This window comes from Rhinoderma darwinii, chromosome 1 (assembly GCF_050947455.1).
Source record: "Rhinoderma darwinii isolate aRhiDar2 chromosome 1, aRhiDar2.hap1, whole genome shotgun sequence".
NCBI classification, from domain to species: Eukaryota; Metazoa; Chordata; class Amphibia; order Anura; family Rhinodermatidae; genus Rhinoderma; species Rhinoderma darwinii.
Window position 1 is genome coordinate 641,122,186 of NC_134687.1, and position 26,826 is coordinate 641,149,011.

A 26,826-nucleotide genomic window follows, 5' to 3' on the forward strand; every position below is an offset into this window, starting at 1 on the left:
ACCTCATCCAGAGTGTGCGTAGTAGCTTCCTTACTCAAATCCCTAAGCCTGGAGGTACAAAATGTTCGTACCTGAAGTACTTGCAAAAAATTGACTCTATCTACTATGGGTCTGAGTTTAGCGGTGATTTCCTCCCCAGTTAACCACCTCTTTTCCTCTGTATGCATAAGATCCCCTGCGCTACCAATGCCTACCCTCCCCCATGAGGCAATTCCGTCCCCCTTGTCCATTCCCGGTAAAAACTCCGGATGACCGCTCAACGGCATATACTTCGATAACAGGTGGGGTAACCCAAACTGCTTACGTACCACTTTCCAAGCTAGAACTGTATCTCTCAATACAATGGAGGTTTTGAGACGGCACGGAAGAGAAGCGATTCTACAATGTAACAAAGCTTTCAGGTTCCAGGGTGAAGCATACTCCCCTTCCAGATCTAAATTGGAATAATTACTTGTTTCATGAAGCCAATCTACTACATGACGCATAAGACAGACCACGTTATAACCCCTGACATTCGGAAAGTTCACACCCCCTTCTTGTTTGCCCATCATGAACTTGGTGAGTGCTATGCGTGGCCTTTTTCCTGCCCATATAAATTTAGTGAATGAAGCCGTCAATTTCGAGACATCCACATGCTTCAATAAGAGAGGTAGCGTTTGAAAGGGGTATAGCAATCTAGGAAAACTAACCATCTTGATCAGATGACATCTTCCCAAGAGGGACAACGGCAATTGGCCCCATCTAGTGAGTTCCGCTTGTATTTTTTTAATTAACGGGGGATAATTTAAGCCATACAGAGTGTCTGGTACCCTCCCTATTTTGATACCCAGATAGGTAATGCAGTGTTCGACCGGTGATATCCCGCAACCCAAGGATTGCCAAAAGGTCTTTGGCAATGGCCTGCCCAACTCCAGCAGTTCGCTCTTAGCTATATTGACTTTGTATCCCGAGCATTGCCCAAATTCCTGCAAAAATTGAAAAACCTTCCCTAAATGCTCCTGAGGGTTTGACATAAAAAGTATGACATCATCAGCGAACAGGGCTAATTTCACTGCACAAGATCCCACTTGAATGCCTCTGAACATATCCGATTCCTCCAAGAATCTGGCCATAGGTTCCAGTGCTAGATTGAATAGCAGGGGCGACAAGGGGCAACCCTGTCGTGTTCCTTTATGTAATTGGAAGGGATCTGATAGGAACCCCGAGGAATGAACGCGTGCTTGCGGGCTAGTGTAGACTCCCTTCAGGAAGACCCGGAAATCTACCTGAATGTTCATTTTGTCTAGCACCATCCCCAGCCATTCCCATTGTATGTTATCAAAGGCTTTCTCTGCGTCTAGCGCTAAAAGTGCCGGCCTGGTACCTGGCTGGGGATCGTGCCTGACTGTTTCTAGCACCGTCAATACCTTGCGTAAATTTGTCACTGCAGCCCTGCCCTTTACAAAGCCTACCTGAGATTTTCCCACCAGTATGGGTAGATACATAGCCAGTCGATTGGCCAAAATTTTTGTGAGCAATTTCTGATCTTGATCTATCAGCGAGATGGGGCGGTACGACCCCGGGTCAAGAGGATTCTTCCCCTTCTTGGGTAACACCTTTATATGCGCTACTTTGGCCTCTGCTGGTAAAGCCCCCGTTCCTAGTAAAGTATTATAATATGCCACCAAGGTAGGGCTGATTTCTTCTCTCAGAGATTTGAAAAACTCCCCTGTGAATCCATCCGGACCCGGGGCCTTTCCGTTAGATAATGTTTTAATGGCGCTCCAAACTTCCTCTAGTGTAATCTCCGCGCTCAAATGGCCATTCTGCTCCTGGGTGAGCCCTGGCAACTTCACCTTCTCCAAAAATTCCCTCCCTTTTTGGAGATCTATGGGTGTTTCTGAGTAAAGGGCTTGGTAATATTTACTTAATATGGTATTGATTTTTTTTGGGTCCGAGGTAGGAGTTCCGTTTGATTCTTTAAGTGTTGAAATATGTGCCGGTGCATACCTCCCCTTTGCTAACCGCGCTAATAATTTGCCCGCCTTATTGCCGAAACGCATTAAATCAGCATCAAATTGGGACCGGTAAATACTCTCTCTTTTGTCTAACCATTGATCAAACTGTCGCTTGGCTTCCTTCCATTCCTCCCCCAATAGCATTGATGGCGAATGTAGGAATGCTGTGTACGCACGCCGTAATCTGTCGCTCGCTGCCTTGTATCCTTCGGTCGTCTTACGTTTAAGATTAGACATATACTGCATGATTTTCCCTCTTATTACCGCCTTGGCTGTACGCCAATACAATGACGGTTCCGAACGATGCGCTACATTATCCCCATCGAATTCCATCCACCACCCCTTAAGCTTCTGTGTAAAGCCCTCATCCTTTGCCAGAAAAGCGGGAAACCTCCAGATAAAATCCGTTCCTCTAGCTACTGTGTCGGCCAAGGTAATGGTAACCGGAGCATGGTCCGAAATAACTAAATCTTCAATTGCCGCTTCACGTAAACGTCGCGCCATTGCGTCACTAACTAACAAATAATCAATACGCGACCATGACTGATGAACATGAGAGAAATGTGTATATTCCCACGCATCTGGGTGTAGACTCCTCCACGCATCTATTAGGGCCGTGTGTCTTAAAAAGTCGGGCAAGATCTTATCTCTATTTCTCTGCGAACTAGTCCCTGCGCTCCTATCCTCCTCTGAAGACCTTACAGTGTTAAGGTCTCCCCCTAAAATCAAAAACCTAGTGCGATCCTGCTGGAGTTGGGTTTCCAAGTGACCAAAAAAACCAGTGTTAACCGTATTTGGGCCATACACATTATGAATACTGATGGTTTCCCCTTCATGCTCCATCACTAGATGGATCCAACGGCCCTCATCATCCCGCTCCTGGGACACCAGCGTAAACGCAAAGTTTTTATGTACCAGAATTATAACTCCCGCCTTACCCTCCCTTGCCGACGAGCCAAAAACCTGACCCACCCAGAACTTTTGCAAATACTTAAACTCCGGCTCGGTTAGGTGAGTTTCCTGCAATAGGGCCACATCAGGATGCAATCGTTTCATGTGCCTTAAAAGTTTGGTCCGTTTCTGTGGGGATCTCAGCCCTTTAACGTTCCAAGAAACTATTTTCATGTTATTGGACCGTGTTTAAGATGAGCTAAAGTGCCTAAAAGTCGTGTGGAGTCCAGGGAGTCAGATCCGTCTTTTCCCAAGAGCCATGTACAAACATTAACATTATCATTAACATCATAACCAAACCCTGGCTTGTAAGCCAGAACCAACAAGGCCAACCATCCCTTACCTAACAAAATCATAAAATCACCTGCGGCAAGGGCTAGCAGTCCCTACCTACTGGTGTATGTGACTTCACTTTTTTCTGTTATGCCAGAACGCGCCCCTCCCTCCCCCTCCCCCCCCCCCCAGCCTGCCTATATGGCTCCTTCCATGAGGAAGTAACACCTGCCCTTGCCCCCTCAGTACCTCTTTGTCGCCTGCGCACCCTTATGTACCTTCCCTTATCATTACTTTAACAGCCTGGAGTCCGTTAGGATTGCATCCTCACATTTCCCTATGAACCTTGCTTCGCTTCAAGGTTTCCCTACCTCCGTGCCCCTATCTCCTACCACAATGTCCCTCAGTCTGCCATTGTAACAGATAACACTAATCCCTTGCGTGGGGGAGGCATTGTATAACTCCCGTTCAATCCCGCCCACCAGGGACAATCTCAGATCCTGATCTAACTCCCTCACAAATATCTTGCATTGAAAAAGCAGGGAAATATCAGAATGCATATACTTCAACCTTGATAACATTGTAACATTGTAACAATAGGTCAACTATAAGACCGCAAAATATCCCCCTCAATAACTTTCAGATTATCTGTAAACTTATCTGTATCTGGTCGGAATCTGCAATTGGTCTACAGCGTCCCCAAAATCACATCAGCTTAAATAAAATGCGCCAAAAAGGACTTCGTCCGTCAATCAGGAGACGTGGATCGGGTGCGGTCCCGTGTTCGCCTCTGCGGCTTCGGAGAGTCCCCTCTATTTCCGGCTCGACCCCCCCGGGATCTTCCAGGTGTGGACATTAAGGCTTCTGCCCAGGTACGCTCCATATTTAGCCGGTTCCTTTTGTCTTCTCTTGACTTGCGCTGCGGACTATGTACTGGACTGTGACGCTCCTCTTGCTGTGATCTGTTCCCACAAAGCTCCGCAAGTGCGTCCTCCGCTTCCTGTGGAGTGGTGAAAACCTTGTTCCGCCCGTTCTCTTGAAACACCCGCAGGGTGGCTGGGTACTGCAGGCTAAAGCGTATTCTCGCTTGGAACAGCGCGGTGCAGATCTTGCTGAAAGCCCGCCTTCGTTTTGCAACCTCCGCCGAGAAATCCTCAAATAGTAGCACTTTCATGCCCATTATTTCCAAAGGACGCGATCTGCTGCGGAAAGCTTTCATGAGTGCCACCTTGTCATTGTAATCCAACAGTTTGAAGATCACTTGTCTGGGACGATGTGAATTATGGTCAGCTGTTGCTGGGAGGTTTCTGGGGTCCGGCCCCACTCTATGCGCCCTCTCCACCCGGCAGGGACGGGGGAGACCTAAGGCTTCCGGCAATGTCCTCTCACACACTCGCTGCAAATCAGCAGATATCACCGCTTCTTTCAGCCCCACCAGTCGCAGGTTGCTCCTCCTGGAGCGGTTTTCCAGATCCTCCACCTTGTCCCCCAACTGCGCAGTAACAGACAGCACCCCTTTGAGTTTGGATTGCAGGCGTTCATTTTCATCCTCCCAGCAGCGTCATACGCTGTTCTAACTCATCAGCTCTGATAGTGACTTGTGCCAGCTCCGCATGCACGCGGTTTAGAGAATCTTGCACCGTTTTTTCCAGCGCCTTTTGCAGGTCTGGCGCTATCTGTTTGGCTACTTCACGGGCCAGGGTTACATAGTCAATGGCTACTGGAAGAGCGGACAGTACATGCTCTGCCGGGCTTGAAAGCTGGGACTGATGGTGCTGCAGCTCATCTTCCTGTGTGTATAGCAGGGTCGCAGTGGCGGGAAGCGCCGCCATCTTACCTCCCTTTACCACGGCCGCGGCTGATTCCTCCATGGCTGGCTTCTGCGCGCTTCTGAGGAGGTACCTGTCCATACAGGCACCACCGATGATGTTGCCGTGTGCAAGGCTGGTGACTTCCCCGCTGATTATCGTCGCCGTAGCGACTATTGCGAGCTTACAGGCTGGACGGGAGCGGGAGCTCAGTCACTCGCGTCCTGCATCCCCAGCGCCGGAACCGGAAGTCTGGGAGGTTTGTTAAGGTGAGGTTCCTCCTTAGTTCTACATTACAGTAACGCTTCAGACAATGTGTTATACATAGTGCAGGACCTGAGGGAGCTCTGACTGCACATAGAAGTTCTCTACAAGGTGATCTATGATTCCGGTCATGCACTAGGCTTAGCATCAGATTTTGTCAGGGACAGCAGGAGCCTGTAAACATGACAATACACTGCAATAACATTAGTATGTCTGATGATCGCTGGTTCAAATCCCCTGCAGGGACTAATAAAAAAGTGTTAAAAATAGTTAAATAAATCTTAAGTGGTGTACAAAAGATAAAAAAAACCTTTTCCTCCAAAGTAATTTGAAAAATAAATAAAATTTGTATCACCGCATCTGTAAAACTCTGAATTATTACAATATAACATTATTTAAATCGCATGGTGAATAGCGTAAAAAAAATAAAAAATTAAAATGCCAGAATCGCTATTTTTTTCTTCTCAATCAATAAAGTACAATTAACATGCGGAATAAAGTTAACGTGATTTATACAGAAGAGTGAATGCCGCATTAAAAAAAGCTGTTTTTTGATCAGTTTGCCTAAAAAAAAATTCATAAAAAGTGTTTAAAAAGCTGCATGTACCCCAAAATGAGATTCATAAAAATCCCTCAAACCACTAGGTCTATGAAAAAATTAAAAAGTTATGGCTCCCATTAGTTGAGGATGAAAAAATATGCAGATGGTCAGGCCGAGGGGCACTTTCCTTCTGTTTCTGGAGGTGATTATCAGGGCTCTAATATTTGGGCACCAGGAAGAGAAGGGCTCAAACATATCTGGATGCACCCGTATTATTCCAGGACAACACTTTCCCAGCAAAATTCCCCAAAGTACAAAGGTGCAAAGTAAAAGGGTCATAAGAAAGGACGCCATTTATCAGTGTGACACTGGGCTGTGCATAAAGGATTGCTTCACAGCGTAACACACATCTATGGAGAATTTTTTTATTTACCCCATTATTATGCCCTGATGTACTCCTCACAGATTACATATACCCTGATGTACTCCTCACATCTTACATATACCCTGATGTACTCCTCACAGCTTACATATACCCTGATGTACTCCTCACAGATTACATATACCCTGATGTACTCCTCACATTTTACATATACCCTCATGTACTCCTCACAGATTACATATACCTTGATGTACTCCTCACATATTACATATACCCTGATGTACTCCTCACATATTACATATACCCTGATGTACTCCTCACATCTTACATATACCCTGATGTACTCCTCACAGCTTACATATACCCTGATGTACTCCTCACATATTACATATACCCTGATGTACTCCTCACATATTACATATACCCTGATGTACTCCTCACATATTACATATACCCTGATGTACTCCTCACATTTTACATATACCCTGATGTACTCCTCACATATTACATATATCCTGATGTACTCCTCACATCTTACATATACCCTGATGTACTCCTCACATATTACATATACCCTGATATACTCCTCACAGATTACATATATCCTGATGTACTCCTCACAGATTACATATACCCTGATGTACTCCTCACAGATTACATATACCCTGATGTACTCCTCACATTTTACATATACCCTGATGTACTCCTCACATATTACATATATCCTGATGTACTCCTCACATATTACATATACCCTGATGTACTCCTCACAGATTACATATATCCTGATGTACTCCGCACAGCTTACATATACCCTGATGTACTCCTCACATTTTACATATACCCTGATGTACTCCTCACAGATTACATATATCCTGATGTACTCCTCCCAGATTACATATACCCTGATGTACTCCTCACAGATTACATATACCCTGATGTACTCCTCACATTTTACATATACCCTCATGTACTCCTCACAGATTACATATACCCTGATGTACTCCTCACAGATTACATATACCCTGATGTACTCCTCACAGATTACATATATCCTGATGTACTCCTCCCAGATTACATATATCCTGATGTACTCCTCACAGATTACATATACCCTGATGTACTCCTCACATTTTACATATACCCTCATGTACTCCTCACAGATTACATATATCCCGATGTACTCCTCACAGATTACATATATCCCGATGTACTCCTCACATATTACATATACCCTGATGTACTCCTCACATATTACATATACCCTGATGTACTCCTCACAGATTACATATACCCTGATGTACTCCACACATATTACATATATCCTGATGTACTCCTCACATATTACATATACCCTGATGTACTCCTCACATATTACATATACCCTGATGTACTCCTCACATATTACTTATATCCTGATGTACTCCTCACATATTACATATATCCTGATGTACTCCTCACAGATTACATATAACCTAATGTACTCCTCACAGATTACATATATCCTGATGTACTCCTCACATATTACATATACCCTGATGTACTCCTCACAGATTACATATACCCTGATGTACCCCTCACATATTACATATACCCTGATGTACTCCTCACAGATTACATATATCCTGATGTAATCCTCACATATTACATATACCCTGATGTACTCCTCACAGATTACATATACCCTGATGTACTCCTCACAGATTACATATACCCTGATGTACTCCTCACAGATTACATATACCCTGATGTACTCCTCACAGATTACATATACCCTAATGTACTCCTCACATATTACATATACCCTGATGTACTCCGCACAGATTACATATACCCTGATGTACTCCTCACATCTTACATATACCCTGATGTACTCCTCACAGATTACATATACCCTGATGTTCTCCTCACATCTTACATATATCCTGATGTACTACTCACAGATTGCATATGCTCTGATGTCCTTCTCACATCTTACATATACCTTGATGTACTCCTCACAGTTTACACATGCCCCCACATTATAAGCAGAAACACCAGTAATACCCCATACAGAACTACTACCAAGCAAAATCTAGGTGCCAAATGACGCTGCCTGTATACTGAGCCCTACAGTGTGCCCCTACAGCAGTTTAGTTCCACATATATGGTGTTGCCATAACTGTGAGAACCCTTTTAACAATTTTTGGGGTATGTGTCTCTAGTGGCGCAAGCTGGGCACAACATTTTGGACTCTGAAATGGAATATTTGTGGAAAAATGTCAATTTTCACTTTGTACCATCTGAAGCGCATTCATTTCTGGAAAACACCTGTGGGGTCAAAATGCTCACTACACCCCTTGATAAATGCCTTAATTGATAGATAAAAACTTTATTTTTCCCCGAGGGCAAATTGATTTGTAATTACAACCCCTGTATACAGTACATATTCATACCACAACAAATATTAACATACGTCAACAACAAAAAATAAAACAAATAATCTCAACACTTAACCCCTTCCCGACATCCGCTGTATATATACGGCGCTGTCGGGAAGTGCTTCCTGAAAAGCGCGCATAGGTACTGCGCAGTGGAAAGCGGTCACCGGTGCTAATTGCACCGTGACAAAGTAAAGACAGCAGGCCACCTGTACTACACGCCCAGGGTGCCGTTTCGGCCCCCCTGCATCGGCGATCGCTGCTATTGGTCGGCCAATTCTGACAGGCCATTTGCAGGCATTTTTTTTTAAATTGCCCTGGAGTTACAGGGCACAGTTAGACGGCGGTGATTGGTGCTGTCTAAGACAGCACCCGTCACCACCAATGTAATTTAGGGAGGTGGCAGTGATTCCACCTCTGGGAGCGCTCTGTAATGACCGACCAATCAGAGCGCCGGCGGGTGTTATGATTACCGACACCGCTCTGCACGCCGCCATTCCAGTTTCAGGCAGCGTGCAGAGCGGATGAGAGACTGCTGTAGCTTTGCTGGGATTTGTAGTGCGATCCGCACTACTGTAAAAAATAAGCGAGCCCTGTCTGATCACCAGCAGTCTATTTTTTGTGATCAGACAGATTTTTTTGGGCCTGCCCTTGTCCCTGTCCGAATGCTGTGCCCAATGAACGCTGATCAATGACCGCCATCACTGGATAGCATTAGTGCAAAATTTTGGGCACAGGATTTTTTTTTTTGTATTGGCACCGTCTCCCTGTGTGTGCCCTGCGGCCACAAAGTTCTGGTTAGTGACCGCCATCACTTATCCGCATATGTGTTTTTTTTTTCACACAGGTTTTTTTTTTTCCCTTTTTTTCACCCACACCAATTACCTGTGTGTGTCCTGCGACCGCCGAGTGCTGATCAGTGACCGTCATCATTGATCGGCATCTGTGCTCAATTTTTGGTCCAGTAATTTATTTTTATTTTTTTCAATAATAAATTTGCACCATCTACCTGTATGCACCCTGCAGCCACAGACTTCTGATTAGTTATCAGCATCTGTGGTAATTTGACGCAGGTTTTTTTTGGTCTTTTTTATTTCTTTTTTCCAGTACATCCCTCATGACAGCACCACAGGAGGTTGCCCTATTGACCTCTGTAGGGACAGGAAGACAGAGAGGTTAAAATGCCCCTCCCACCACCCACTTGCCAGTGTTCTTCATGTCCCTACGTCGCTCCTGTGTTACCGCAGGGGAAAAAAAACTCGGGCAGGGGGCAAGATCGGGGGGTCCGTGCACTCCCCCTTCTCTTCCCCCTAAAGCCTAGGCTAACACCCCTCTAAACGAGAGGTCCCTTAGCTCCCAACCTAAGACACCTACCGGAGGAATCCTAGGCAGGGTTCCGGTAGTGTGTGGGGTTCGGGATTCCCAAGCAGGCTTCGGCCTGGCCGCGTGACCAGGCGGGGACCGGCAGCTCCATAGGTTTGGACGCACCGGCAGGGTATCCTCGCTGCGCCGCATAGCAAGCCTCAGTCGCCGGCTATGAGCGGCTGCACCTCAATGAATAGCCGACCGGAAATGACGTCGGGCTGCTTCCGGTCCGCGGCCATCTTGGAAGGCGGGAAATTCAAAACGCCCGCATTTAAAGGGACACGCACAGGTATGTAGTTAGAGCTGATACCCCTAACTTGGATTGATTTTGTGGATTGCATATTACATTGCCAGTTACCTGTCGCGGTATGGAACTTCCTCGTCCTGACGGAACTCCAGATATGTCCCAGGGTCACGTGAGTCTCACCCTTGGGGTAAGGGTTATGACTCCTTATGTATGCACACCATACTTTACCTACCTTCTGTTTTCTCTAGGATAAAGATTCCTCTCAGAGACAAAAACAGATAAAAAGAAGGTTAAAAAATGTGCGACTTGTGCAAAAAAATTGCCAGCGTCACATAGGAAACAATTGTGTCAGGATTGTATTGCAAAAATACTAAGAGGAACAACCAACGTTTATGTCTGAACTTAGGGCTATGATTCGTGAAGAAGTGAGTCAGTCAGTAGACTCCCTCGCCCCTCCTTAAGAAACTCCCTCACACTCCCGGGCAAAAGACCACGGATTAAAGAGGATTAAAAATATTGTCCTCCTTCTCAGGGGTCTGACTCGGAGCAGGAGTGTTATTACCTATCGGAGGGTGAGTTAGAAGAAGGAGAGGAACTCTTGCCTTCAACTTCATCCACGCAAGAGAAAAAAAAATGTCTTCTCTTCCGAGATGTCTGATACCTTGAGGGTATGTTCACACGGCCAAATTTCAGACGTATACGAGGCGTATTTTGCCTCGTTTTACGTCTGGAAATACGTCTCAAATACGTCGGCAAACATCTGCCCATTCATTTGAATGGGTTTGCCGACGTACTGTGCAGACGACCTGTTATTTACGCATCGTGGTTTGACAGCTGTCAAACGACGACGCGTAAAAATACAGCCTCGTCAAAAGAAGTGCAGGACACTTCTTTGGACGTTTTTGGAGCTGTTTTCTTATAGACTCCAATGAAAACAGCTCCAAAAACGGACGTAAAAAACGCCGCGAAAACGGAGTGAAAACGCCGCGAAAAATGCGAGTTGGTAAAAAAACGTCTGAAAAGCAGGGTCTGTTTTCCCTTGAAAACAGCTCTGGATTTTCAGACGTTTTTGTTGACTACGTGTGAACATACCCTAATTCAGGCAATATGGGAAACCATGGATATTCCCGAAGTAGACCAACCACATACCATCCAGGATGAGATGTTTGGAGGTCTAACGGAAAAGAAAACAAAGGTTTTTCCGGTAAACGAAAATCTCAAAAGAATGGTGATAACTGAATGGGAGGATTCAGAAAAAAGGCTCTTCATTTCAGGAGATTTTAAAAACAGACTTCTCTTTGATCCAGAAGACACTAAGCCTTGGGATGAGATCCCAAAGTAGATGTCCCAGTAGCCAGGGTTGCTAAAAAAAACCGCAATCCCATTTGAAGATTCCTCTCAGTTGAAGGACGCCATGGACCGAAAGGCAGACGGGCTTCTGAAAAGAGCGTGGGAATCTTCCTTTGCTTTGATCTCGACTAATATCGCGGCCACATCAGTAGAAAGAGCAATGTTTATATGGTTAAAAAAGCTGGAGACCCATTTGATGATGAAGACATCACGACAAGACCTATTAGAATCTCTACCCTTACTAAAGATGGCAACCGGATTCTTGGTAGACGCTTCAGCGGAATCTATTAGATTTGCTGCCGGGAATGGGGCTCTCTCAAATGCTGCTAGAAGAGCATTATGGCTCAAAATGTGGTCAGGCGATACGAAGTCCAAGAACAAATTATGTTCTATCCCGTTTACAGGGTCTCTGATGTTCGGCCCTCTCCTGGATAACATGCTGGAGAATGCAGCAGATAGGAAAAAAGGGGTTTCCTGAAGAGAAACCAAAAAAACCCCCTCAGTTTGGGAGGTTTCGCCAACAGAGGGATCCTACCTTACAGAACTACAGCGGGAAAGGGAAGTCCGGTCGCTGGAGTTACCCCAAAAGAAGAAGGGGTCGAGGATATCTCCTTAACCCCAATAATTAATTTCAGCCCTCAAAGCAATGACGCCAAGAACGTGGGGGGAAGACTCCTACAATTGTATCCCAAATGGTCGGGAATAACCCAGAACCCCTGGGTTCTAAAGATCATAGAAGAAGGGTACAATATAGAATTTTCCTCCATTCCTCCAGAGAAATTTCTAATAACCCAGTACCAAGCAAAAGACCTTCATCAGATCCTTATCCGGGACATCCAGAAACTACTCAATTTGAGAGCCATTACTCCAGTTCCCCACAACGAAAAATTCAAAGGCCACTATTCAAAAATCTTCTTAGTCAAAAAACCAAACGGTTCCTACAGGACAATAATCAACCTGAAGGTCCTAAACAAGTGGGTAAAATATCGAAAATTCAAGATGGAGTCTATCAGATCGACTATTCCTCTAATAAGGGAAGAGGCATCAATGTGTACGATCGATTTAAAGGATGTGTATTATCACGTTCCTATCCACCTCGCTTACCAGAGATTCCTCAGATTCGCGATTCAGAACGGTCCTTTCATTCTCCACTTCCAGTTTGTCTGCCTCCCTTTCGGCATTTCCTCCGCCCCCAGAATTTTTACAAAAATTATGGCAGAGATCATGGCATTCGTAAGAAGTCAGGGCATAGTAATTATCCCATATCTAGACGTTCTTGTTGACAGCAGATACTCCGTCTATCTTAGACAGTCATCGGTCACAGGTTCTTTCCCTACTACAGGAATTGGGATGGATAATCAACTTTCAGAAGTCGAGTCTTCCTCCCCAAAAAGAGAAGGTCTTCTTAGGAGTACTACTAGACTTCTCCCTTCAACATTCCTTCCTCCCAAGAGAGAAATAAATACTCCTACTGGCAGAAGTAAGGAAATTTTGGGGGAAAGACGCCTGTTCCATAAGGGAATGTATGCGGATGTTGGGAATGATGACGTCTTGCATCCAATCTATTCCATGGAGTCAATTTCACTCCAGACCCTTACAGAATCTGATCTTGTCCCAGTGGGATCGAAAACAGAACTCCCTGAATTCAAGAATTCAAATTTCCGAGACCGTGAAATCATCCCTCCTGTGGTGGCTCTGCACAAACTACATAGACAAGGGAGTCCCTGGAGAATGGTCCCTAAACAGGGAAGTCTTTCTGTCCTTAACCCGAAGATGGGGTTATCCACAAATAGACCTGTTTGCCACAAGGAAAAACTCCCAAGTAGAGACATTCTTCTCCCTAAAATCTCAGAGACAACCCATTGGGAGTAGATGCATTGTCCCAACCCTGGGACATGCATCTGGCCTATGCCTTTCCTCCGTTTCCTCGAATACCAATGGTATTAAGAAAAATCCAGGAAGATTTGACAAAGCTCATCATTATTCTTCACTATTAGCCAAAAAGAAGTTGGTTTCCAATCGTAAAATACCTAGCGTTGGAAGACCCTATCATGCTCCCAGTCAAGGAGAATCTTCTCTCCCAGGGTCCCTTATTCTTTCAGGGAATAGAAACTCTGAAGTTGTCAGCCTGGATCCTGAAAGGCAGATCTTGAAAAACCACGGTCTGTCAGATGAGGTCATTTCAACTATCTTATCAAGTCATAAAGAAGTTACCTCAAAAATCTATCCAAAAATTTGGAAGAAATTCTGTTCCTGGTATGGAGACCCAGGACCAGACCCCTTTTCTCCCAACATCGTGAAAATCCTAGATTTTTTACAATCGGGATTCAAAAAAGGGCTTAGCCCTAGTACCTTAAAAGTGCAGATTTCAGCCTTAGGTAATTTTTTTAACACTCCCCTGGCTGAACATCGGTGGATCAGAAGATTCACTCAAGCGGTCTCTAAACTGAAACCTTCCCTAAAGAAATCAGTTCCTACCTGGTATTTGAATGTAGTGTAAACGACTCTTTGTGATTCCCCCCTTTGAGCCACTCGACACGATTAGTATGCATTTTTTAACTCTAAAAGCTGCATACTTAGTCGCTATTACTTCAGCAAGAAGGATTCGAGAAATCCAAACTCTGTCGGTCATAGAACCCTACCTAAAAGTACAAGAGAATAAGATCATTCTAAAGCTGGATCCTTCCTTTATTCCAAAGGTATCTACTGCTTTGCATCGAGAACAAGAAATAATTCTACCTTCCTTTTATCCAGATCCAAAAAACCAACAAGAAGAAATATTCCATTGCCTGGATGTCAGGCGAACAATTCTTCAGTATCTGGATAGAACCTCCTCCTCGAGACGAGATGAAAATCTATTTGTCCTGTTTGGGGGAAAGAATAGAGGAAAGAAAGCCTCAAAAGGCTCTCTAGCGAGATGGGTAAAAACTACCATACAAGAAGCCTACAAGTCCCAAGGACTATGTGCCCCACAAGGCATCAGAGCCCATTCAACTACGGCAGTTTCGGCATCCTGGGCAGAAAGAAGAGCAGCCTCTATGGAGCAAATCTGCAGAGCTACCACTTGGTCAAGCCATCATACGTTTTGCAAACATTATAGGCTCGATTTTCTGTCCGATACGGATTTAAGTTTTGGACGGAAAGTCCTCCAATCCGTAGTCCCACCTTGAGCATTATAATCTGGTATTGCTCCTGTGGTGCTGTCATGAGGGATGTACTGGAAAATAGGAATTAGCCCTCCCGCTAATTGTATTTCCAGGAATCCACCATGACAGCACCCTTACATTCCCTCCCTTATTGAAATTCTGATTTGTGCAATTAACATGTCCGTTATTATCCCTAGAAATAAAATAGGGTTGCATCCATCCTGGTTTAGTAATTGAAAAACACTGGCAAGTGGGTGGTGGGAGGGGCCTTTTAACCTCTCTGTCTTCCTGTCCCTACAGAGGTCCCTACTGTGGTGCTGTCATGATGGTTTCCTGGAAATACAATTACCGGTAGGTCTAATTCCTATTTTCACCCGCACTTTTCCGTAGTGTGCGTCCTGCGCTGTGTGCTGATCAGTGACGCACATCACTGATCAGCATCTTTTCTGGCACAGGTTTTTTTTTTTTAAAACTGTAAAAAAGAAAAAATATAGTAGTTGGGTGTAGGTAGGGCGTTAGGGTAGCATACGCTAGCGTTATAAATGTTAATTTCGTTTTAGATATAGATATATATATCTAGCAATTTTTTCCTGCAGTTTTAGTATAAATTTACTGTAGTTCACTGTTAGACTAAAGTTTTTTTTTTTAGTAATAAATAGTGTCCGTTACTGACAGACGTTCAGTTCTTTTCTTTTTTTTTTTTTTTTTTTTTTTCTTTTTTTTAATCATCTTCTCACTTCTGTTAAAACACCACACACCCACCTGTAATATATCAAAATGTCACAATTGTCCAGAAGGATGTATTCAGTCGAGGAGGCATAGGCCATCATTGCCCCTGACACTGTTATGGCCAGCAAAGGAGAGAAGGAATATGCCCCACTCCTTTTTTTGTTTCCTCCTCTTCCTCCTCCTCTAGTGATGAGGAAACCCCCCAAAGGTGACCCAGGAGAGCAGCTGAGGCAACCCCAATGATTGATCCTGTGTGGACTGCAACCCCCGAAAATTATGAGCCTCAAATTCCGGATTTTATAGGCCGCTCAGGAATTTGGTTAGAGACTGCAGGCCTCACTTTGTTAATTTAATGGTAGCCCAGATGAATGTCTATGCCCAACAATTTTTAACCCAAAACCCCACTTCATCTTTTGTTATGTGGACCTCTGTAGATGCAGCGGAGATTATGACATTTTGGGGCCTTGAGCTGCATATGGGACTAGTGAGGAAGACAGGGATTAGGCAATACTGGAGTGCGGATATTTATTTTGTACAACAACACAATTTACCACATGGCCATGACCCGGACACGCTTTGAAGTGATTTTAAAATTCTTGCATTATAATGATAATGCACAGTGCCCGCCCCAGTACGACCCCACATTTGACCGTCTATTTAAAATCAGGCCAGTCATTGAACATTTCAGCACCAAATTTTCACGAGTGTACACCCCCGATTAAATATATTCCCATGGACGAGTCACTTGTTAATTTTTAAAGGGAAGCTTAAATTCCGCCAATATCTGCCCAATAAGAGGGCAAGGTATGGAATTAAATTGTACAAACTGTGTGAGAGTGCATCTGGGTATACACACAGGTTTAGGGTTTACGAAGGGAAAGATTCTATTATTGAACCCCAAGAATGTCGTCGTCGTCCCCCACCCCCCCCCCCCCGTCCTGGGAGTTAGTGGGAAATTAGTGTGGGATTTAATACACCCATTGCTGGACAAGGGTTATCACCTTTACGTAGTTAACTTCTACACCAGCATCCCACTATTTAGTTGCCTTTCTGCCAGAAGTACTGCAGCATTCGGTACTTTGCAAAAAATCAGAGAGGCCGCCCTAAAACACTTCTTAGCCAACGCCTCAAAAGGGGTGAGAGCAGGGAACTATGCAGCGAGAACATGTTGTTCGTCAAATATAAGGACAAGGGGGATGTCCTTATGTTGACCACAATTGATGGCAGCAGCAGCAGCACCCCTTTCCCTGAACGAGGTACCACCACAGTGACCCACAAGCCAAATTGCATCCTTGGTACAATAAGTACATGGGCGGGGTTGATATCTATGATCAAGTATTGAAGCCGTATAGTACCCTGCGGAAAACAAAGACATGGTACAAAAAGCTGGCCGCGCACATTGTACAGATGGCAATGTATAATGCTTACGTGCTATGCCGATGTGCAGGCCGCACAGGGACAATCCTTAACTTTCAAGAGGTAGTTATCAAGGCGCTACTATTTGGGAACCAGGCAGGGGAGGGCCCAAGCACATCAGCTGGTAGCGATTGTCTACGTATTGTACCAGGGCAACATTTCCCCAATGAAGTGTCCCAAATTGCAAAGAAGGGAAGGACACAAAAAGGTGCAGAGCGTGTTTCAAAAGGGGAATTCGAACAGTTAACGGCCACATATGGGGTATTGGCCTTTTCCGGAGAAATTGCACAACAAATTTTGGGGTGCTTTTTTTTTTATTTTTTATTTTTTTTTTATTACCCTTGTATAAAAGAAAAATTTGAGGATAAAGCAACGCTTTATTGGAGAAAATGTAATTCTGCATTTTCATGGCCCAGTGTTTATAACTTCTGAGAAGCACCTTTCGAGCCAAAATGCTCACTACACCCCTAAATAAATTCCTTAAGGAGTGTAGTTTACAAAATGGGGTCACTTCCTGGGGGTTTCCACTGTACTTGTACCTCAGTAGCTCTGCAAACGCGACATGGCACCCGAAAATGATTCCAGACAAATCTGAGCTCCAAATAGCGCTACTTCACTTCGGAACCCTGTCGTGGGTCCAAACAGCAATTTAATACCACACAAGGGGTATTGCCGTAATCGGGAGAAATTGCTTTACAAATGTTGGGGTGCTTTTTCTCTTATTTTTTGTAAAACTTAAAAAGGTCTGTTTTTTCAGAAAAAAAGTTGATTTTCATCTTCACAGACTAACTCCAACAAATTCCGCAAAAAAACTGTGGGGTCGAAATGCTAACTATACCCCTAGGAAAATTCTTTGAGGGGCGTAGTTTCCAAAATGGGGTAACTTTTATTGAGTTTCCACTGTTTTGGTCGCTCCAGGAAGTTGCAAACGCGACATATCACCGAAAACCAATCCAGCAAAATCTGGACTCCAAAATCCAAATGGCGCTGTTTCCCTTCTGAGCCCTGCCGTGGGTCTAAACAGCCGTTTATTACCACATATGAGGTATTCCCATAATCTGGAGAAGTCGCTTTACAAATTTTGGGGTTCTTTTTCTCCTTTATTCCTAGTAACAATTAAACACTTTGTTTTTTCAGAAAAAAGGTGGATTTTCAATTTTCCAATAAATTTAGCAAAAAACCTGTGGGGTTAAAATGCTAACTATACCCCTCGATAAATTCCCTGAGGGGTGTAGTTTCCAAAATGGGGTCACTTTTGGGGGCTCTCCACTGTTTTGGCACCAATAAGACCTCTTCAAACCTGACATGGTGCCTAAAATATATTCTAAAAAAAGGAGGCCCCAAAATCCTCTAGGTGCTCCTTTGCTTCTGAGGTCCGTGTTTCAGTCCAAGAGGACACTAGGGCCACATGTTAGATATTTCTAAAAACTGTAGAATCGGGGTAATAAATATTTAATTTGCAATTCTTGGCTAAAACCTTCTGTGGTACAATTTTTTTTTATTACAAATGAATTTTGGCAAAAAAAAAATGAAATTAGTAAATTTCGCATCTATTTTGCTTTAATTCCTGTGAAGCGCCTAAAGGGTTAAGAAACTTTTTGAATGCTGTTTTGAATACTTTGAGGGGTGCATTTTTTAAAATGGGGTGATTTATGGGGGTCTCTAAATTATAAGGCCTTCAAAGTCACTTCAGAACTGAACTGGTCCCTGTAAAAATAGCCTTTTGAAATTTTCTTGAAAATGTGAGAAATTGCTGCTAAAGTTCTAAGCCTTGTTACGTCCCAGAAAAATAAAAGGACGTTCAAAAACAATGCAAACATAAAGTAGACATATGGGGGATGTTAACTAGTAACTATTTTGTGTGGTATTACTATCTGTCTTACAAGCAGATACATTTAAATTTAGAAAAATGCAAATTTTCACACATTTTCGCAAAATTTTGGTGTTTTTCACAAATAAATACTGAATTTATCGACCAAATTTTTTCACTAACATCAAGTACAATATGAATTTGTAGTCGGCACACCTTGCTTGTGTTACAAAAATATATATCTTTATTGGATGGATGCCAGAGGCTACATGTGCACATGTAGCCTCTGGCATCCATCCAATAAAGATATATATTTTTGTAACACAAGCAAGGTGTGCCGACTACAAATTCTTAACCTCTACCCGGGTTGGGACCCTACCTCGTGCACCCAAAAGAAACCAGTGCCATCTGAACACAACCACATCAAGTACAATATGTCACGAGAAAACAGTCTCAGAATCGCTTGGCTAGGTGAAAGCATTCCGGAGTTATTACCACATAAAGTGACATGTCAGATTTGAAAAAATCGCCTGTGTCCTGAAGGCCAAAACAGGCTGTGTCCTTAAGGGGTTAATAACCTTTTATTCAATACCATCAAATAACGGCACATCACTACCTGTGACTGATTTTCCCTTTTTTAATCACCTTATTTAACTTATTTTTTTCAGCCTCTCTGATATTTCCTCCCCCACAGACCGCACCATAGAATATAACGCTCGCCACCACAGAGTTATAAAACATTACCATCATTTTGTTGCACACATTAAATGATCGTAAACTACGTACAAAAGTACAACCGGCTCATTGGATTGAAGACACTGAAAAGGTGTACAAAAAGGCAATCTAAATTCTGATCCAAATAATTACCCAAATATTTATACGCTGTCACTCTCTCCACTTCCTGATGAAAAATAGTCACCAGCACCATTCATTACCACTTCTTTTTTTTTTCTGCGTAATTCGATAATCATTTCTTTAGTTTTCGCTATATTTAATTCTAACCCATTTTCGACACTCCAGTTAACAAATTCAGATATCACATCCCTGTACTCTTTATCACAGCCCCCTTTACCGCCCCCATAACTACAGTATCATCAGAAAACTTATGTAGATGACAATATACTGATTGGTACCTAAACTCTACCGTATATAGCGCAAATAAAAACGACGATAACACAGTCCCCTGTGGTGCTCCAATATCGCTGATTTCAATCCTTGAAGTGCATTCTCCACTATTCACATATGTAAGTAATCAAAAATCCAGTTTAATACTCAGAGTTAATTTGCATTCCTTCTATTTTACTTTTCATTAGGTCCAGCCTTATTAAGTTAAAAGCACTAGAAAAATAAAAAAACATTAATCTGAGTATCACACTATTCATCTCTAAAAAGGAGTAATCCCTGTGTCAAAAATATAAAACCGCGTCCTCGCCCCAATTCTAGATTTATAAGCAAACTACAGAGGATCCTCGTACTTTATCACAGCTGAATTAAGGTACCCTAACATCAGCCTTTCAAACACCTTCATAATATGAGAAGTTAGTACCACCGGTCGATAATCGCCCACCACTACAGGTTTTGCCACTTTAGGAATTGGTACTATACAAGGTGTTTTCCACACTTTCGGCACGATTTCCACAGCGAAACTCCAATTATATAATTCCGCTATCGTGTCACACAATGCAGCAGAACAAGTTTTAAGTACCCTAGTACTTATCCGGGCCGGGCGCCTTCCATACTCCTAATTTTTAACTGTTCCCTAACATCTTCCAGTGTCGCAACAAGAACCACTGCACAACTACCATCTCTGTCACGCGTATCATCTTTAACGCTAACAATTGATTTAATCACGGATTCCGCTGTTCCGTCCCTAACATCTGAAAATCGATTGAAATACTCGTTTAACTCATTTAAAGGGGTTGTCCCAAGTTGATAAATGGAGCTATAAAGCTCCCCCATGTAAAAATAAGAAGAATCCTAATTACCTGTCCGTCGTCCAGCGATGTCGTTTTCTTGATATCGTTGATTGAAGTTGCGGTCGGTCCCTCTTTGTATCCTGCTCGTTGCCTAGGTTCCCGGCCACCGCTATTTACCTTTAGCGGTGGCCGCGCATGCGTAATGACATCCTTTGCGCCCTGAGCAGAGGATGTCATTTGCTCGTGAACGCGCATCTCGGCGCATGCGCAGAAGATGCAGTGGAAGGCGCCCGTTGCAAGGAGAAGTCTGCGCTCCGCTAAAGGTAAGTGTGTATATGTTTGTGTGTGTGTGTGTTTGTGTATATGTGTTTGTGTGTGTGTGTATATGTGTTTGTGTGTGTTTATGTGTGAGTGTATATATGGGTGTATTTGTGTGTATGTGTATATGTTTGTGTATATGTGTTTGTGTGTGTGTGTGTGTGTGTGTGTGTGTGTTTTTGTGTGTGTTTTTGTGTGTGTGTGTTTTTGTATGTGTGGGTTTGTGTATATATGGGTGTGTTTGTGTACATATGTTTGTGTGTATATGTGTATATGTTTGTGCATATGTGTATAGGTTTGTGTGTATGTTTGTGTGTGTTTTTGTATACGTGTGTGTTTGTGTATATATGGATGTGTTTGTGTATATATGGGTGTGTTTGTGTATATATGGGCGTGTTTGTGTATATATGGGTGTGTTTGTGTATGTGTATGTGTTTGTGTGTGTATATTTGGGTGTGTGTGTGTATATATGGGTGTGTTTGTGTATATGTGTGGGTTTGTGTTTGTGTATATATGGGTGTGTTTGTGTACATATGTTTGTGTGTATATGTGTGTTTGTGTATATATGGATGTGTTTGTGCATATGTGTATAGGTTTGTGTGTGTTTTTGTATACGTGTTTGTGTATATATGGGTGTGTGTGTGTGTGTTTTTGTATATGTGTGGGTTTGTGTATATATGGGTGTGTTTGTGTACATATGTTTGTGTGTATATGTGTATGTTTGTGTGTGTGTGTGTATATATATGGGTGTGTTTGTGCATATGTGTATAGGTTTGTGTGTATGTTTGTGTGTGTTTGTATACGTGTGTGTTTGTGTATGTGTGTGTTTGTGTATATATGGGCGTGTTTGTGTATAAATGGGTGTGTTTGTGTATATGTGTGTGTATATTTGGGTGTGTTTGTGTACGTATGTTTGTGTGTATGCGTGTGTTTGTGCATATGTGTATATGTTTGTGTGTATATGTTTGTGTATTTTTGTATATGTATATTTGTGTGTTTGTGTACATGTGTTTGTGTGTGTGTGTATATATGGGTGTGTTTGTGCATATGTGTATATGTTTGTGTGTATATATGGGTGTGTTTGTGCATATGTGTATATGTTTGTGTGTATATGTTTGTGTATTTTTGTATATGTATATTTGTGTGTTTGTGTACATGTTTGTGTGTGTGTTTGTGTATATATGGGTGTGTTTGTGCATGTGTATATGTTTGTGTGTTTTTGTATATGTGTGTGTTTGTGTATATGTGGGTGTTTGTATATGTGTTTGTGTATGTGTGTGTGTATATATGGGTGTTTGTGTACATGTGTTTGTGTGTGTTTGTGTATATGTTTGTGTGTATGTGTTTATGTAATATATGGGTGTGTGTTTATATGTGTTTGTGTATATGTTTGTGTGTGGTTGTTTGTGTGTGTGTGTGTGGGTGAGTATAAGTATCGGTATTGTTCACATTGATAACTTTTTTTTTATGTTGTTGCAGATTTTGATGTACCAATTGGACTACGTCTTCAATTCGTTGGACTACTGCGTAGATCTACGTTTTTTGAAAATTTTAATAAAATGGTTAACGAGGGTTTTGTTGGGGATTTCTTATTTCAAAACTTGTTGTTTTTTTTCAAACTATATTAGTGCCTAGATAATGGTAGTTGGCTGATTGACAGCATCCATTATAAAGGCGGTACTTAGTGTTAGCCGGTGCAGAGGCTAGCACTAACCACCCATTGTTACCCCGGTACCCACCACTACCAGGGGTGCCGGGAAGAGCTTGGTACGATCCAGTACCCGACCATCTGTTGTGATGGTCGGGTACTGGGGCGGCCGTAGGCTGGTATTATGAGGCTGGGAAGGGCCAAAAACAGTGGACCTTCCCACCCTTGTAATGCTAGACTGCTGCTGCTGTGTTGTATCGGGCTGGTTATAAAAATGTGGGGGACCCCCACGTCGTTTTTTTTTTTAAATTTAACAATAGACGTTGGGTCCCCCACATTTTAATAACCAGCCATATACAAGGCCGCAGCAGCCTGGCATTACACGGGTGGGAGGGGCCACTGGTTTAGTACATTCCCAGGCTAATAACACTGTGTTGTTTGTGGCTGGTTATGATAAATTGGGTGGAACCCCATGTCTTTTTAATAAAAATAATAAATAAATAATGAAAAAAAATGACGTGGGGTCCCCCCCATTTTTATAACCAGCCAGATACAACACAGCAGCAGCAGCCTAGCATTACAAGGGTGGGAAGGTCCACTGTTTTTGGCCCTTCCCAGCCTCATAATACCAGCCTGCGGCCGCCCCAGGGCCCGACCATCACAACAGATGGTCGGGTACTGGATCGTACCCAGCTCTTCCCGGCACCCCTGGTGGTGGTGGGTACCGGGGTAATAATGGTGTTTAGTGTTAGCCTCTGTACCGGCTAACACTAAGCCTCCCCTTAGTAATGGACCTTGTCACTCAGACAGCGGCCATTACTAAAGTGATGGTAATAAAACTTGAAAATAAAACACAAAGATATAGATAAAATATTTTATTGAAATAAAGCACCCCCAACACAACCCTCATTAACCATTTTATTGATGAAAAAAAAGCATCATCTAAGTAGTCCTCGAAACCGAAGTAGTCCAAACACCAAACATGTAAAAAATCAAAAATATAAAAAAAAAAAATGAAATAAAACATGTCGTAGGCTTAGTTTCACTTTCATGTGTGATACTGACTGTTATACCATGTATAGAAGCCTGCGGCAAAGTTGGCTTAGATACAGGGCGCCAGCAGACAGTATCATACATGGCCATACAGACATTTATACAAACAAACATACATACATACATACATGCAAACATACATTCACATATACACATACAAACATGACAACATACATGCATACATACATACATGCAAACATACATACATGAAAACATACATGCATGAAAACACATACATGCAAACATACATGCACATATACACATACAAACATACATACATACATACATGCAAACATACATACATGCAAACATACATGCACATATACACATGCATGCACATATACACATACAAACGTGACAACATACATACAAGCAAACATACATACATACAAGAAAACATACATACAAGCAAACATACATACATACATGCACATATACACATACAAACATGACAACATACATACAAGGAAACATACATACATACATACAAATATACACATACATGACAACATACATACAAAAATAAACTCACCTAAGACGTTCCCACGAAGAGCTGAACGGTCCCGTCACTTTTCTTCTTACTGCTCCCATTCACAATAACATAGCGGTGGGCGCAGATGACGTAATCACGTGTGCCTGATATGAATTCGTCATCAGCGCCACAACGCATTGTTAGGGTATGTGCACACACACTAATTACGTCCGTAATTGACGGACGTATTTCGGCCGCAAGTACCGGACCGAACACAGTGCAGGGAGCCGGGCTCCTAGCATCATACTTATGTACGATGCTAGGAGTCTCTGCCTCGCTGCAGGACAACTGTCCCGTACTGTAATCATGTTTTCAGTACGTGACAGTGGTCCTGCAGCGAGGCAGGGACTCCTAGCATCGTACGTAAGTATGATGCTAGGAGCCCGGCTCCCTGCACTGTGTTCGGTCCGGGACTTGCGGCCGAAATACGTCCGTCAATTACGGACGTAATTAGTGTGTGTGCACATACCCTTACTATGAATGCGAGCGGCGCCAAGAAGAAGGAAGATGGCAAGTGACGGGACCGTTCAGAGCGCCGTTAGAACGTCTTAGGTGAGTTTATTTTTTTAAATATATTTTTAGTTGTTCGCCGGGTGCTGATGCAGCACTGATGCGGCGGATACACAAATTACATGTAGTGACAGGGGGGGGAGAGAGAAGTTGTTTGCCGAAACGGGGTGAATGTAGTGTAGTGTAGTGTAGTGTAGGGTTGATGACATTCACGGTAAGTTCGTCTCAATCGGGCTTACTATGCCCGCTTGAGACGAACATTCTCCCGTTGTTGCTAGAACTACTGTATCTAGCAACATCGGGAGCGCGCACACTGCAGAGCGGAGCGGCTTGATTGATATCAAGCCGCTCACGCCCCTTTTTAGAAAAGATAACCAGCACTTGCTGAGTTATCAAGTGTAAAAAAAAAGGCACTTAGGAAATGATTTTTTAACAGCAAATGTTTTAAAATTCATTTCCTGCTTAGAATGTTTAAAAAAAAAAAATTTGAGTCAACTTGGGACAACCCCTTTAATTTTCCTTCATCCATATCGACTAATCTGTTTGTTCTTCATCCCAGTTATTGCTGTCATTCCTGACCAGACTTCCCTCACATTATTTTTTGCAAGTTTGAGTTCCAATTTCCTTTTATACACCTTTTTACTGTCTTTTATTTTACTCTTCAACCCATTTTTCACTATTTTAATTGTCTCCATCATCCCGATCTCTATAGACCTTTTTCTTTCTGTTTAATAACTCTTTAACCCCTTAACGCAATATCAAGTAACTGTACGTGATAAGGGTTAAGGCGAAGTATGGAACGAGCTCATGGGCTGAGCTTGCTCCATACACAGCGGGTGATGGCTGTGTGATTCCGCCCGTTGCAGTGAGGTGTCGGCTGCGTAAAAGATCACTTTGATTCCGCCCGTTTAAAACCTCAGTTTAAAACCTCCTAAAAATTCCGCCCGTTTAAAAATATTACTCTGGCGGATATTGAAATGGCTGTTTCAGAATTAACTAGAGGTAAATCCCCAGGACCTCATGGTCTCCCACTGGAGGTATATGCTAGATACTTAGAGAACATGAGTCCGACTCTCCTTCATATGTTTCAAGAGGCGCTTAGTTCAAACGAGCTCTCAGAATCTCTATATGAGGCTACCATTGTGGTGCTCCTGAAACCTGCTAAGAATCCCTTAGATAGCGGCTTGTATAGGCCTATATCCCTCTTGAATGTAGATTACAAAATATTAGCCAAAATACTGGCTAACCGTCCTAATTCTGCTATTCTCAGCGTTATTCACTCTGATCAGTCAGGCTTTATGCCTGGTAAAAGTGCCACAAAAAATATCCGCAGGGTACAGATCATAGCTCAATTGGGTAGTGCTAATAATGAAAAGTGGGCCATGGCTTCCCTGGACGCAGCTAAAGCATTCGACTCAGTAGAATGGCCTTACTTAGTTACAGTACTTAAGAAATTTATTAGGTGGATATCTATTCTGTATAAGAAACCAAAGGCTAACCTCTTAATTAATGGTCAGTTCTCCTAATTTTTCAATTTAGGAAGGGGTACACGTCAGGGGAGTCTCTTATGTCCATTGCTGTTTGCATTGGCAATTGAACCTTTGGCACTTCGCATACGACTAGATACTGTTTTCCGTGTGATTTCTTGTGGGGAGAGGAAGGATCGCATTGGCTTATATGCAGATGATCTTCTTCTATTTATGGCAGACCCAGACGCGTCTCCGAAGACAGTTTCCGGTTATATCATGCCCAATGTCTGACTATCCCTTGATCGGCATATTTGTAACACATGGCCCTAGGGGCATCATATCCGCATTATACACATCTTTTTGGACACAAATTGGACTTTACACAGTATGTCTCTAGACTAGATGGAGATCCCTTATTTCAGGTCTATCTGTGGAGGACTGGGAGGAGGCACTAGCGTCTCCGCTTTCTGTATCTCCTGCAATTAACAATCGTATGACTCCACTATACTTTTTACATTTATGCTACTTGACCCCAACGCGTCTCCATAAAATGGGAAGACTCCCACACACCAGATGTCATAGGTGTTCGGAGCCACAGGCTGACTTCTGGTATATGGCATGGGTCTGCTCAAATATTAAGTCATTCTGATGGGGTGTAATATCAAAATTGTCATCTCTTCT

The 26,826-nt window shown here is 43.0% G+C and overlaps 1 protein-coding gene across 1 annotated transcript in view; it reads left to right on the plus strand.

Moving 5' to 3' along the window:
* Positions 1–26,826, plus strand: part of LOC142662128 (uncharacterized) — a 63,536-nt gene that overhangs the window by 22,877 nt on the left and 13,833 nt on the right. The gene's annotated exons all lie outside the window — the stretch shown is intronic.